The 13,197-nt window shown below is 41.5% G+C and overlaps 1 non-coding gene across 1 annotated transcript; it reads right to left on the bottom strand.

The window, feature by feature from the left end:
- Window positions 1-1,805: 1,805 nt before the first annotated feature.
- TRNAD-AUC (transfer RNA aspartic acid (anticodon AUC)) lies at window positions 1,806-1,881 on the bottom strand. Its single transcript has one exon. It is a non-coding gene; the product is annotated as a tRNA-Asp (tRNA).
- Between the last annotated feature and the right edge of the window lie 11,316 nt (window positions 1,882-13,197).

The following is a 13,197-nucleotide window of genomic DNA, read 5'->3' as shown; positions in this document are numbered from 1 at the left end:
TCACTACAGCCAGAAAAGCTTGAAAACCTTCACAGGAGCCATTCTCTTTTACTTGATGAACTCCTATACATCACTCAAAACCCACTTTTTCGCTTTGCATCTCAGAAGTCTTCCCTGTGCCTGTAGGAGGAGCTGTACGCTATAAAATGCTTTCTTAGTGAAATCTCTGGGCAGCCCCAGTGCCCTGGGAAAGCCGTGCATGGGAGGGAGTGAGAACTAATTCCAATGGTGAAACTTTTCTGTGCTGGTGGGGGTTTCACTCAGAGGGAAATGCGGCTAGCCTGATATCCTGGTCTGCGCGCACAAATAATGAGCGAGAGATTCCTCCGAGTGCCTCGGCAGTGCGCGCCCATGTTATCGCACAGAGGGGCAGAGTCATTGGCCTTTGTGTGGGCCGAAGCGGAATCTCGGGCCACCCTAGCGCTTTTAAAAACCACGCACGGGGACAAAGCGAGAGCCAATTCCAACGCTGGAAATTTTCTATGCATTTGGGGGTTTCACTCAGAGTGTGAGACTGCTGGCTGGATATCCTGGTCTGCATGCGCAGATAGTGAGCGAGAGTTTCCTCCAAGCGCCCCGGGAGTGGGAGCCCGCCTGTGTTACCGAACAGAGTGACAGAGCCAGAGGTCTTGGAGTGGGCGGAAGCCCCGCCTGATTATGCTAGCAGCTCTGACTGACTGAGCCTTACCCAGAGCCCTGTGCTGACTGGAAATAGAGTGGGGAGTTGTCAGCTCTTTGAGCCCCTTACTATCCAGGCAGAGGCAGCAGCAACCCCATAGCTGGATTATCAGGCTACTAATTGAGGAAGGAAAGACTAGGAGAAAGGCTCCAGGAACACAGACTCTCTCACTGTCGGAGCCTATAAATGCTAATGAGCCTCGACTGCCAATGAGACTGAAGCACAATACATGACATCGCCATAGAGACTTATCAACTGCAAACCTCTACCTGAGCGTGCCAAAGGGGCAGAACCTGGGGTACAGAGTCACCAACCAGGAAGAGGGAGAGAAAAGTAAAAGCAAGATGATAACCTCTCAAAATCAAGAATAATCTGCAGACTTTATAACCTATCCCATTATATTATAATATATTTGTTTGTTTGTTTCTCTTATCTTAATTTTTGATATTTTTTTCCTCCTCCAATTTGGCTGATTAACTCTCTGCTGGTCTTACTCTCTCCTCTCCTTGAACTACACTACCCATAAGTGTTACATCTCCCATTATCTTTCTTTCCACTTCCTTTCTCTCTATGACGGTTGCACTTCAAAACCCTTAACTCTCTCTCTCTCTCTCTCTCCTCTTTTTTCTTTTTTCTTCTTTTAGGAGTTCCCTCTTTTTTCTCTCTCTCTCTTTCTTTTCTCCCTCTATATTAGTTTCTTCCTTTCTCCTTTACATCTCCTCTCATTCAAACCTCAATAACAAACAAATTATCTTATCTGGGACTCAAACTTATGTTTGTGGCATTTGGGGTGGTTTTTACTTCACTTTTTTTTTTTTTGCACTTTTCTGAAGCTGGAAACAGGGAGAGACAGTCAGACAGACTCCCGCATGTGCCCGACTGGGATCCACCCGGCACGCCCACCATGGGGCGATGCTCTGCCCACCAGGGGCGATGCTCTGTCCATCCTGGGCGTCACCATATTGTGACCAGAGCCACTCTAGCACCTGAAGCAGAGGCCACAGAGCCATCCCCAGTGCCCGGGCCATCTTTGCCCCAATGGAGCCTTGGCTGCGGGAGGGGAAGAAAGAGACAGAGAGGAAGACGCAGCGGAGAAGTGGAGAAGCAAATGGGCACTTTTCCTGTGTGCCCTGGCAGGGAATCGAACCCGGGTTCTCCGCACGATAGGCCGATGCTCTACCACTGAGCCAACCAGCCAGAGCTACTTCACCTTTTTAACTCACTAGCAGTGCTCCCATCCCTGGCTCTCCATTTTATCTAGTTCTTGTTCCAGTAAATACAATAGTAATTCTTTAATTTGTCACCCCATTTTTCTGTTTCCCTCTTATTCCTCTCATCATAATTCTTACTCAACCAACACCTAAAAGCAAATCATTTTATTCTTGACCAAATTTTTTTCCTTATTTGCTTTTTGTGGGTCCATACCCCTTCTTTTTTCTTATTTTTTTCTTATTTTTCTTTTTGCCCTTTTATTACTTTTCCCCAATTCAGGGCCTCCATTACAGGCATTGTTTGTTATAATTCACAGTTCACCACAAGATTTTCTCAAGAAAGAGGGGAGAGGAGAGGAAAAAAGGAGGGGGGGAATAATTTCCTTTTTTAAAAATTTTTATTTTATTTTATTTTTCTTTATTTTATTATTAATTTTTTAAAAAAAACCAACTCTTTGATTTTCTATTTTTTAACTATTTATTCTTTATTAAATCTCATTAATACTATCAACAAAACCACCCTCAGATGCCATTAAGGAAGAGAAAATCGAATATCATGGATACAAAAGAAAGAGAGGTAACACAGCTAAATGAGAAAAAATCTATGGAGAAAAAATTTAATATATTGGAAACCTTGGAGCTAAATGACAGAGAATTCAAGATGGAAATCCTAAAAATCCTCCGAGATATACAAGAAAACACAGAAAGGCAATTTAGAGAGCTCAGAAAACAACTCAATAAACAAAAAGAATATATTTCCAAGAAAATTGAAACTATAAAAACAAATAAAACAGAGATGAAAAACTCAATTCACGAGTTGAAAAATGAAGTAACAAGCTTAGCTAATGGAACAGGTCAGATTAGAAGAGAGAATTAGTGAAATAGAAGACAAGCAACTTGAGGCAAAACAAAGAGAAGAAGAAAGAGACTCAAAAATTTAAAAAAATGAGATAGCCCTACAAGAATTATCTGACTCCATCAAAAAGAATAACATAAGAATAATAGGTATATCAGAGGGAGAAGAGAGAGAAAATGGAATGGAGAACATACTCAAACAAATAATAGATGAGAACTTCCCAAGCATGTGGAAAAAACTAAATCCTCAAGTTCAAGAAGCAAACAGAACTCCGAGTTTTCTTAACCCCAACAAACCTACTCCAAGGCATATCATAATGAAATTGGCACAAACCAACAGCAAAGAAAAAAATTTCAAGGCAGCCAGGGAAAAGAAGAATACAACATATAAAGGAAGGCCCATTAGATTATCATCAGATTTCTCAGCAGAAACTCTACAAGCTAGAAGAGAGTGGACCCCAATATTTAAAGTCCTGAAAGAGAAAAAACTTTTAGCCATGAATACTATACCCATCAAAGCTATCCTTCAAATATGAAGGAGAAATAAAAACATTCACAGATACAGAAAAGATGAGGGAATTTATCATCAGAAAACCCCCACTCCAGGAATTACTAAAGGGGGTTCTCCAATCAGATACAAAGAACAAAAAAAAACAAAAAACAAAAAACAAAAAAAAACAAAGCCACAAGTAAAAGCTCCAAGAAGAACACAATAAAACCACATTTAAACTGTGACAACAACAAAAAGAAAGGGAGGGAGAGAATGGAGATTAACAGTAGCAAAGGACGATGGAGTGCAAAAGTACTCACAAAATAGTGCGCTACAATGAACAGGGTAGGAACCCTTTTCATTACTTAAAGGTAACCACCATTGAAAAAACCACCACAGAAGCACATGAGATAAAAAAGATAGCAACAGAGGAAAGATGTATGGAATACAACCAAATAAAAACAAAAGATAGAAAAACGAAAGAGAAGGATCAAACAAGACAAAACTAAAAGAAGGCAGATATAAAATGGCAATAGGGAACTCACAAGTGTCAATAATTACACTAAGTGTAAACGGATTAAACTCACCAATAAAAAGGCACAGAGTAGGAGAATGGATTATAAAAGAAAATCCAACTGTATGCTGCCTACAGGAAACTCATCAAAGTAAGAAGGATAAAAACAAATTCAAAGTGAAAGGCTGGAAAACAATATTCCAAGCAAATAACATCCAAAAAGATGCAGGCGTAGCAATACTCATATCTGATAATGCTAACTACAAGACAGCAAAAGTACTCAGAGACAAAAATGGCCATTTCATAATGGCTAAGGGGACACTGAATCAAGAAGACATAACAATTCTTAATATATATGAACCAAACCAAGGAGCACCAAAATATATAAGACAGCTACTTATTGACCTTAAAACAAAAACTGACAAAAATACAATCATACTTGGAGACCTCAATACACCGCTGACGACTCTAGATCGTTCATCCAAACAGAGAATCAACAAAGACATAGTGGCCTTAAACAAAACACTAGAGAACCTGGATATGATAGACATCTACAGGACATTTCATCCCAAAGTGACTGAGTATACATTTTTCTCCAGTGTACATGGATCATTCTCAAGAATTGACCATATGTTGGGCCACAAAAACAACATCAGCAAATTCAGAAAAATCGAAGTTGTATCAAGCATATTTTCTGATCATAAAGCCTTGAAACTAGAATTCAACTGCAAAAAAGAGGAAAAAAATCCCACAAAAATGTGGAAACTAAACAGCATACTTTTAAAAAATCAATGAGTCAAAGAAGAAATAAGTGCAGAGGTCAAAAGATATATACAGACTAATGAAAATGACAATACGACATATCAGAATCTATGGGATGCAGCAAAAGCAGTGATAAGAGGGAAGTTCATATCACTTCAGGCATATATGAACAAACAAGAGAGGCCCAAGTGAACCACTTAACTTCCCACCTTAAGGAACTAGAAAAAGAAAACAAAGACAACCCAAAACCAGCTGAAGAAAGGAAATAATAAAAATCAGAGCAGAAATAAATGAAATAGAGAACAGAAAAACTATAGAAAAAATTAATAGAACAAGGAGCTGGTTCTTTGAAAAGATCAACAAAATTGACAAACCCTTGGCAAGACTTACCAAGGAAAAAAGAGAAAGAACTCATATAAACAAAATCCAAAATGAAAGAGGAGAAATCACCAAGGACACCATAGATATACAAAGAATTATTGTAGAATACTATGAAAAACTTTATGCCACTAAATTGAACAACCTAGAAGAAATCCATAAATTCCTAGAACAATACAACCTTCCTAGACTGAGTCAAGAAGAAGCAGAACGCCTGAACAGACCTATTAGTAGAGAAGAAATAGAAAACACCATTAGAAACCTCCCCAAAAATAACAGTCCAGGCCCTGACGGCTATACCAGCGAATTTTATCAAACATTAAAAAAAACTTGGTTCCTATTCTACTCAAAGTCTTCCAAAAAATTGAAGAAGAAGCAATACTTCCAAACACATTTTATGAGGCCAACATAACCCTCATACCAAAACCAGGCAAGGATGGCACAAAAAAAGAAAACTACATACCAATATCTCTAATGAATACAGATGCTAAAATACTAAACAAAATACTAGCAAATTGAATACAACAACATATTAAAAAAGTAATACATCATGATCAAGTGGGATTTATCCCAGAATCTCAAGGATGGTTCAACATATGTAAAACAGTTAATGTAATACACCATATCAACAAAACAAAGAACAAAAACCACATGATCTTATCAATAGATGCAGAAAAGGCTTTTGATAAAATACAACACAATTTTATGTTTAAGACTCTCAAGAAAATGGGTATAGAAGGAAAATATCTCAACATGATAAAGGCCATATATGATAAACCATCAGCTAACATCATATTAAATAGCACTAAACTGAAGGCTTTCCCCCTTAAATCACGAACAAGACAGGGTTGTCCACTCTCCACTCTTATTTAATGTGGTACTAGAGGTTCTAGCCAGAGCAATCAGACAAGACAAAGAAATAAAAGGCATCCATATCAGAAAAGAAGAAGTAAAGGTATCACTTTTTGCAGATGATATGATCCTATACATCGAAAACCCCAAAGAATCCACAAAAAGACTACTAGAAACAATAAGCCAATACAGTAAGTTCGCAGGATACAAAATTAACATACAGAAGTCAATAGCCTTTCTATATGCCAACAATGAAACATTTGATAATGAACTCAAAAGAACAATCCCCTTCAATATTGCAACAAAAAAAATAAAATACTTAGTAATAAACATAACAAAGAATGTAAAGGACTTATATAATGAAAACTATAAACCATTGTTAAGGGAAATCAAAAAATATATAATGAGATGGAAGAATATACCTTGTTCTTGGTTAGGAAGAATAAATATAATCAAGATGGCTATATTACCCAAAGCAATATACAAATTTAATGCAATTCCCATCAAACTTCTAATGACATTTTTTAAAGAAATAGAGCAAAAATTATCAGACTTATATGGAACTATAAAAAACCCCGAATAGCCAAAGCAATCCTAAAGAAAAATAATGAAGCTGGGGGCATTACAATACCTGACTTCAAACTCTTTTATAGGGCCATGACAATCAAAACAACATGGTATTGGCAGAAAAATAGACACTCAGAACAATGGAACAGAATAGAAATTCCAGAAATAAAACCACATATATATAGTCAAATAATTTTTGATAAAGGGGCCAACAACACACAATGGAGAAAAGAAATCCTCTTCAATAAATGGTGCTGGGAAAACTGGAAAGCCACTTGCAAAAGAATAAAACTGGTCTACAGTCTGTCCCCCTGTACTAAAATTAACTCAAAATGGATCAAAGATCTAAACATAAGACCTGAAACAATTAAGTACATAGAAGAAGACATAGGTACTCAACTCATGGACCTGGGTTTTAAAGAGCATTTTATGAATTTGACTCCACATGCAAGAGAAGTGAAGGCAAAAATTAATGAATGGGACTACATCAGACTAAGAAGTTTTTGCTCAGCAAGAGAAACTGAGAACAAAATAAACAGAAAGCCAACTAAATGGGAAATGATATTTTCAAACAACAGCTCAGATAAGGGCCTAATATCCAAAATATACAAAGAACTCATAAAACTCAACAACAAACAAACAAACAATCCAATAAAAAAATGGGAAGAGGATATGAACAGACACTTCTCCCAGGAAGAAATACAAATGGCCAACAGATATATGAAAAGATGCTCATCTTCTTTAGCTACCAGAGAAATTCAAATCAAAACTGCAATGAGATACCACCTTACACCTGTTAGATTAGCTATTATTAGCAAGACAGGTAATAGGAAATTTTGGAGAGGCTGTGGAGAAAAAGGAACCCTCATACACTGTTGGTGGGAATGTAAAGTAGTACAACCATTATGGAAGAAAGTATGGTGGTTCCTCAAAAAACTGAAAATAGAACTACCTTATGACCCAGCAATCCCTCTACTGGGTATATACCCCCAAAACTCAGAAACATTGACTCATATAGACACATGCAGCCCCATGTTCTTTACAGCATTGTTCACAGTGGCCAGGACATGGAAACAACCAAAAAGCCCATCAATAGATGACTGGATAAAGAAGATGTGACACATATACACTATGGAATACTACTCAGCCATAAGAAATGATGACATTGGATCATTTACAGCAAAATGGTGGGATCTTGATAACATGATACAAAGTGAAATAAGTAAATCATAAAATACCAGGAACTGCATAATTCCATACATAGGTCGGACATAAAAATGAAACTAAGAGACATTGATAAGAGTGTGGTGGTTATGGGGGGGAGGGGGGAAAGGGAGAGGGAAAGGGGGAGGGTGAGGGGCACAAGGAAAACTAGATAGAAGGTGACAGAGGACAATCTGATTTTGGGTGATGGGTATGCAACATAATTGAATGACAAGATAACCTGGACTTGTTATCTCTGAATATATGTATCCTGATTTATTAATGTCGCCCCATTAAAAAAATAAAATTATTTTTTTAAAAAATGTTTTCTTTAGATATTCTTCTATTCTGTGAATGTTCCCCATTTAAACTGTGAGTTCCCTTTAGAGTCTGCGGGTTTTGCATCCACAGCACTCAGCACGGGGTCCTGTACAGGGTAGTCCGAATGGCAGCGTTTTACAGATGACAAAAATCAAGCCTCATCCAGATGGACTGAGGAGCTCAAGAACAAACAGTTCTTTCGGTTTTGCGGATCTGGAGCTGTTTCCATCGTTCTTTGCACCCATTGACCCTGGAACCTGCATGAACTCGGTTGGGAAAGCTGTAGATTGAAGGCTGAATTTTTTCCAAGGTTCAGGAAACGATGGCAAGAACCCAGATTCTGCTGGAGGTGGCCCCAAGGGTGGCCTCTTGGGCCAATACAGCCTGGAGGTGGTGTGGCGAAGGGCAGCGCGCAGGACGCGCACGCATAGCTCGAGCAGTCACAGCTGGCACATACAGAGTAAACTACACAAAAACACACACACAAACACACACACACACACACACACACACACACACACTTGCAGAAACGCACACGAAGGCCGCGACAAGACACGCAGCCAGAAACCCTCCCCAAGCCCAAGAGCAGCGCGTGGCTCAATAGGGAAAACTGGCCTTCTTCACAGTCACGTGACCGCTGAGGCGCTGGGTCCTTTTTGCCTTTTAGACCCCACCCCGGCCGCTTGTATTAGGAGGGCTGAGGAGCGCCCTCAGAGACCAAGCAGCAGCTTCCTCAGCCTCCCTGATGGGTAGGGCACGAAAGGTGCCTGGCTGGCACAGGGCGGGGGCAAAAAGAGGCACAGGGCGGGACTGCACTAGAATGACATGGGGTGGGGCAGTAGTCGAGGGGTAAATATGGCAAGGGGAGGGATAGTGAGGCGTGGGGAGGAATGGGGATGGTGTGGGATGGGGGCAGAGCAGGACGGGGTGGCAAAGCGCATGGACACAAGGTGAAGGAGAGGAAATAGGGATTGGAGAGGGAGCCAAGGGTTTCTTATGGCAGACGTTCTGCTTTGTGGAGTGGGGCGTGGAAAGGGGAAAGGACAGAGAGGGGCGGGGATGGCGAGCGGACGGTGGCAGCGGGGGGGGCGGGCAGATGCGGATTCTCCCTCCCTGTTAGAAAGAAGTGTTCAGAAAAGAGCCTACTTGTGCCCTTTCTGTGAAAGGAAATTTTGTTAATGTCTCATGGTCATTGTGATGGAAGGGATACAGCATTTGTCACCTAAGTAAAATTTTAGGTTTAGAAAGAGGGAATCCTTGATTGGGAAAGACATATATTTAAAAAAAAATGACCTGAGCCTGTTGGTGGCGCAAGTGGATAAATAGTTGGCTGGGGAACACTGAGATCGGCTGGTCAGAACCTTGTACCTCGCTGGTTAAGGCATATATGGGGAGTTGATGCTCCCTTGCTCTTCTTCCCTCTCTTCTCTCTTTGTCTCTCTCTCTCTCTCCCTCCTCTCCCTCGCCCCCCCCCCCTCCTCTCTAAAATGAAAAAAAAAAAACCAAAAAACAAAAATAAAAAAACCAAAAAAGTACGTGTCATGGATTTGAATGCAAAGTGCCTGCCAGCACCCTGTCTGTGAGGGCGCACAGTGTGCACATGAAGATATAAATTGGTCATGTCACAGGAGGTGCCCGTTGGTGTTCTTAAAACCGGTTCTCTAGTCCGAGTTGCGTGATATAGCTCTGTGGGAACAAGGATGAGATTGTACTAGATTCTGAATAAACTTTATATGTAAATGGAGGCTCATAACCTTCCGTTATGGAGCTATGGAATCTTTATTTTTTATTTTTTATTAAGAACTCTTTTTTTTAATATTTTTTATTTATTGACTTTTTAGAGAGAGAGGAGTGAGAGAGAAAGACAGAGAGAAAGAGAAGGAGGAGGAGCAGGAAGCATCAACTCCAATATGTGCCTTGACAGGCAAGCCCAAGGTTTCGAACCGGCGACCTCAGTGTTCCAGGTCGACGCTTTATCCCAATACGCCACCACAGTTCAGGCACTGGAGCTATGGAATCTTAAGGTTGCTCATTCAGTTTTGTTTTAGGGACTCTTAAGTCGTAGGCCTATGAGGGATGCATTCCCACTGGTCTGAGTGGGGCCCTCAGTTCCCGCTGGTGTCATAGAACTGTCACGGAAACTTCCAGTGAGTCTGGGCAGTGTCCAGGGCGTTGCTGTGGGGGGAGAGAAGCGAGGAAGGATTTTGGTCAGGGGAGTTCCCGGGGGAGTCTGTGGGGCCACCATGGCTGAGTGGGGGAGTTGCTGGAAAGGGAGCTTGGAGACCAGTGCAGGAGAAAGCCGGGAGTGTGCTGCCTGCTGCTGCCCTGGGTGCCAGTCCTGTGGGAAGGGAGAGGGTTCAGAGAGGATGGTGGGGAGGGAGGAAAGGAGAGGCATCTGCAAAGTCCGTGAATGTTCCCAGGAGGGGAAGAGTGGTGTGTCACTGTGAGGAGTGTTATTAAGAGTCTGGGTCATGGGGCGGCTCTTAGGGCAGAGTCTCATAAAATATTAAAATGAGGTGGCTCAGGGGAAAGCTGTTCTCATCTGGTTTCTCCAGTGTGTTTGTCAAGACAGTATCCTCAGTGTGCTGCCCATGGCCATAACCACATAGTGACTCTTTGAAGGTTTGCTGTTGATGTATTTGCAGTGCAGTGCTACCTCCATGGTTCTCCTGCAACTATGGCTCAATTGGAGCAAGTTGGCCCCTGGTGCTGAGAGTGGCTATATAGTGTTCAACTCAGGCGCTAAGAACAGCTTGGTTGCCAAGCAAAGGAGCAACACCCCAGATGGTCAGAACATCGCCCCCCAGTGGGCTTGCTTGGTGGATCCTGCATATGGGAGTTGGTCTCTCTACCTTCCTTCCTCTCACTAAATAAAAGAAAATAAAGAAAGAAACAGCAGAGAACCTTTGCCAGTTAGCTCAGGTTGTTAGGAACATCCACCAAGGGTTTTGGATTTGATCCCCAGTCAGGGCATTACCAATGAGTCCACGGCTGAGTGGAACAACAAATTAATGTTTCCCTTCCCAATCCCTTCTCTCTCCTTTCTTCTTTCTGTCACTCTATAAATCAATAAAAATTAAACCCTGGCCAGATAGCTTCGTTGTTTAGAGCATCGTCCTGGACCACAAAGGTTGTCGGTTTGGTTTCTTGGTTAGAGCACATACAGGAACATCTCGATGTTTCTGTCTCTCTCTGCCTCCCTCTCAAAAACAACAACAAAGACAGAGGGGAGAAATAATTGTAAACCAATGACCGGATCCAGTTTTCTACTGTAAAATTTGGGGATTAAATGAGTTAGGTATTGCCCTGACTACTCAGAAGGAAATCAGTCCACTAGATGGCTCTGTGCAGAAATCTCAGCTGATGGTGCAAGGAAGCTCGTCCCACCCACCCTGCCCTGCTGTTATGAGGCCTGGTCTGGGGGCAAGAGCTGGCTTGAGGGTGAAGGACTCGCGCCAAGCACTGCCCTTTCCACATAAGAGCCATCAGCCTGTGCAGGAGAAACAGGGCTTTCTATCAAGTGCCGGGCAAAAAAGGGAGGTAGAGCGAGGGTGGACCTCCACTGTTCCAGACTGGCCACTAAGGGGAGGCAGCCTGTGGCATCCTGATTTAAAACATTCTTAACTGCGCAGGGCGATTGGAGCCACTTGAAGCATTTTGAAAGCCACTCAGGCCAGAAGCCAGGTGAGCCCTCTTAGTCAGTGAGTGGAAGGGCAAGGGCAGGGCCATGGAGAAAAAGCCTGACAGGTAGAGCAGGCTGAGTGACATCCCTGAAGATGGAGCCTTTGGTGAGGTGGGGCCTGGCAGATGGGGTATGTAGCAGCCAGCTGATGGCAGGGTGAAGGAGATCATTGGTGCAGACTTGGGGGGGTTTCAGGGTTAGGTTAGGTTGGAATTAGGGTTAGGTAAGGGTTAGTAGGTGTGTTGAGGGTGAGTGTAGATGAGGGTGGGGTGTTAGGAAGTATTAGGGGTGGGTGTGAGGGTAGTAGGGTTAGGGTAGTTTGAGGGTAGGGTTAGGTTAGGTTTAGGGTTAGGAAGAATTAGTGCTTCTCTCATCTCTCCCAGCCTGATTGTCCCTCTCTCTTTCTCAAAAAAAAAGGGGAGTGAAATGTTCACCCTGAAGTCATGTCAAACCATTATATTTTGCTTTTTTTCTATCACTTTTTTTCATTATCTCCTCAAATTTACTTTCTGCTCCTTGGTGTTTGCTGCAGTCTGAGATACTACAGCATTGTTTTTAGTGCCTGCATATTTGGTAAGGCAAACAGAGACCTCTAGTCTCAGTTTCACAAAAATTCCTTTCTTTTTTTCTACTAAAATAACTGGTCAACAAACCTCCACCCCAAAATCCCAGTCCCCAGAGACTCCTCTCTGGTTCCTTGGCAGTTGCCATAGAAAAAATGCCCACAACTCACACCTCCACTCCTGGGTGCATCTAGTCCAGGCTACTCCATGTATGGTTTCTTAAACTCTAGCAAAGGGAGTGTTGTAGTATCCCAGACTTACAGAATGAGAATCTGCATTTTAGCAAAACCGCAGGTTATTTATATGAACTAAATGTTTACAAGTTTCCTTTTTTTAATTATTTATATCTGAGAATATGGATATGTAGAAATTCTACCAGTTACTAAATTTAACTCCTCATATTGGAAATCCAAAATCCACTAAATCTTTCTTTCAGGTGTTTTAACTCATGCGTCACTTTTTAAGTTATTAGTGACAATCAGGCCAATAAGTTTTGATCTCTCATAATCCCAAACTTCCCCTGCCACCAGTAAAATTTTTAAATGATGTAGAAATTCTGATTCCAAAGGGTAGCAATTTTTGGAGTGCTGTTACATGGCAGTAACAGAAAATATGATGCACACCATACTATATATTTTATACACTAGGCTAGGCCACAGTATATCAGAGATAATAAAGAGTTTGCTAAAGGAGGGAGTCTGGAGAGACCCATGACAACACATTGGGTCTTGACAAGCACACACCAGAAACCTCAATTCAGAATTGGAGATCCAGCAGACAATTGAGTAAGGTCCCAATAGATGGGCTGAACACCTCAGCAACACTTTGCAGGCTCTATAACTAAGTGAAACTGCTTCATACTTATGATTTTATTTTCCTCATTTGAAAAGCAGGGTTATTTATGAGAGTTAAATGAGATGCTACATGTTAAGCACTTAGCATTAGTGCCTGGCACAAAAGAAAGTCTTTACATAAGTCAAAAAAACCAAGGCGGAAACACGTGTTCTCTGTAGGTCCCAGTTTTCTCATTCATTCTATAAATATTACTTAAGCACCTACTATCTGCTAAGCTCCATGCTAGGCACTGGGAATCCAGTGATAGTTAAAACTCAGTCCCTTT

Source organism: Saccopteryx leptura, chromosome 13 (genome assembly GCF_036850995.1).
Source record: "Saccopteryx leptura isolate mSacLep1 chromosome 13, mSacLep1_pri_phased_curated, whole genome shotgun sequence".
In the NCBI taxonomy this organism is placed as follows: Eukaryota; Metazoa; Chordata; class Mammalia; order Chiroptera; family Emballonuridae; genus Saccopteryx; species Saccopteryx leptura.
Note: the sequence above shows the minus strand (reverse complement) of the source record. Positions and strands in the feature narration are given on the sequence as shown.